The sequence below is a fragment of the Arachis ipaensis genome, chromosome B02, assembly GCF_000816755.2.
Source record: "Arachis ipaensis cultivar K30076 chromosome B02, Araip1.1, whole genome shotgun sequence".
In the NCBI taxonomy this organism is placed as follows: domain Eukaryota; kingdom Viridiplantae; phylum Streptophyta; class Magnoliopsida; order Fabales; family Fabaceae; genus Arachis; species Arachis ipaensis.
This window is the reverse complement of record NC_029786.2, coordinates 106,810,776-106,813,465: the sequence shown is the minus strand read 5'-3', so window position 1 is coordinate 106,813,465 and position 2,690 is coordinate 106,810,776.

Sequence of the window (2,690 nt, the reverse complement as noted above, 5' to 3'; positions counted from 1 at the left end):
TTTTCATTCCCTTCTTTTAATCCATCGTCATATTTTTATTTTTAGTAATATTTTAATGAAAAAAATATAATATTAAAATGTATTAATTATATGTAAACGTACACCTTTTTTTTATTTAAGCTAAGACTAATTGTGCATAATATAGTATTATGCATAAACAATTAGCACATTATACAAAACGCTTCCAATATTAAAGTCTTTTTTGGTTAATTTGGATTAGTCGAGTAATTAATTTATTCGTCTACTTAAATAAGTATTGAAAATTTAAATTCTGTTTTATGCATGCAATAACCTATTAATTAATGGTAGACTTTTAAATAAAGCTTAAATCTACGATGAATTATCCATAATAAATTAATTCTTGACTTATCGAATTACCTTTGAACAATATATTATATTTTCTAAATTATTATATTTTATAATGTTTTATACCGCTAGGACCAAAATTTAAAGTAGTATTTATTACATTAAGTACTAGGTGCATTTATTTTTTAGAAAACAAAACTCGCAAAAATAAAAATAAAAAACATATTAAGTACTTACCATAATAAAGTAAGTATACTCATTATTTTTTAAATTTTCTATCCATCTCTGAATTGGATCTTCATGTATAGCTTTGGTCAGAAACTAAAAAAAATGATTTATATATTTAATCCTTTGTTCTATGCATTTCTTATATGTATCTTCATCCCCATAACATCGCTCCCTGCACCATTCTATACACTGATTTAGGCTTTTGCACAACTTTCTGCATTTATATTGTTAGAAACAAGAGACTGAGAGAGTAATCTGAAAGGTGTATTATTGAGTTGTGATAAAAAGTACAATATACAAGAGGTATTTATAAGTGCTAAATGAATCAGAGTAATAAAGGCATAGAATCCTATAATTAATATACAGATATACTACATAAATATAGACGATACTAATTGATCCTAATTGATGCTAATGATTCTCTAACATCCCCCCTCAAACTCAAGTGGGAGCTAAGGATACCAACTTGAGTTTGGATAACAAAGTCCGGAAACGAGTCGGGTGATGAGCTTTCGTGAAGATATCAGCAGTCTGATCTAGTGTTCCAACAGCAATGAGACGAATAGCATCAATAAGGATACGTTGCCGAACAAAGTGACAATCAAGCTCAATGTGTTTGGTGCGTTCATGAAAGACATCATTATGGGCGATCTGAATAGCACTGCGATTATCACAAAAAACATCAGTAGGGGACGACTGAGGAGCACCCAAATCTTCGAGAAGCCAACGAACCGAGACAACTTCAGCAGTGGTGTCAGCGAGGGCATGGTACTCAGCTTCTGTGCTGGAGCGAGCGAGAGTTTGGAATCACGGTATTCCATAGCATTATCACGTCGGAAAACCTTAATGGCTTTGGAAAACTGAGTTTTAATCATAGTAGCAAAGTTGATATAGATCTAAGGTAACTCATGGCGATTAGTCATCAAATAAACCCAAGTAAAACGGGAATAATCATCAATGAAAACAACAAAGTATCGAGCTCCGCCCATAGAGGCAGTGGGAGCGGGGCCCCAAACATCAGAGTGAATGAGATCAAAAGGAGAGCAAGCAAGAGATGAATTATTGTGAAAAGATAAAGCAGGTTGTTTGGCAGTTTGGCAAGAAATGCAGTCAAAATATTCATTCGGAACCTGACCTAAAACACCCTGAGATACAAGAGGACGCAGTTTTCCTAAGGAGGTGTGGGCAAGACGTTGATGCCATAAGTGAAGGGTAGAGGGAGAAGAAGCAGCACAGAGATTTGGTACAGGAGGAATATGAAGACTTTCGAGTTCAAACAACCTTCCGACCTTACGTCCAGTCCCGATGATCTGTCCTGTCCGAGGATCCTGTACACGACAACCAGAAACAGAAAAGGTGACGTCAAAACCCAGATCAAAGAGTTGACCAACAGAAATAAGATTGAAGTTTAATTTGGGAATGTAGTAAGTATCAGGAAGATTAAGAGATGACTGAGATATAGAACCCTTGTGTGTTGCATGCAAGAGGGAGCCATTTGCAGTATTGACAGAAGGTCCATTTGTAGTTGCAGACATGGACGAGAAAATATTATGCAACGGAGACATGTGATTAAAGCAACCCGAGTCAAAGTACCATTTAGAAGTACCTGGAGGGCTCGATAAAGCAGCAGGGGTATTACCAGAAACAGAAAGAAGACGCTGTAGAAGAGATGCAATATCAGATAGAGAGACAGTGGTAGGTGCAGTAGTAGCAGCAACAGCAGAAGCAGGCGCAGGACGTGGTGGACGAGTAGGACAGGTAGTAAGCAAATGTCCCGAGAGCTTGCAATAACGGCAGAACAACTGTGAACAATGGTAGCTAATATGCCCTTTCTGGTGGCATGTGCGACATTCAACAGAGGGACAGCTGGAGAACGGGTGCCCGAAGCGGTTACAGTTGCGACAGAAGGCCCCCTTTCTGTCTGTGGCAGCAAAAATATCTGACTTTTCCATAAAAGTAGTCATAGAGAACAAGGAGAGGAGAGAAAAACTGCAATTTCGGAGCACAAAATGAGGAAACGGATGGCAAAATCGGAAAGAGCTCACCAAAAAACCTTAGGGAGGGTCCCACTTGTCTGCCACGTCAGCGCCACGTCAGCAGCCACATCAGCGCCACGTCAGGGCAACGGAGACACGTGGCAGCCCGTGAGAGGATGA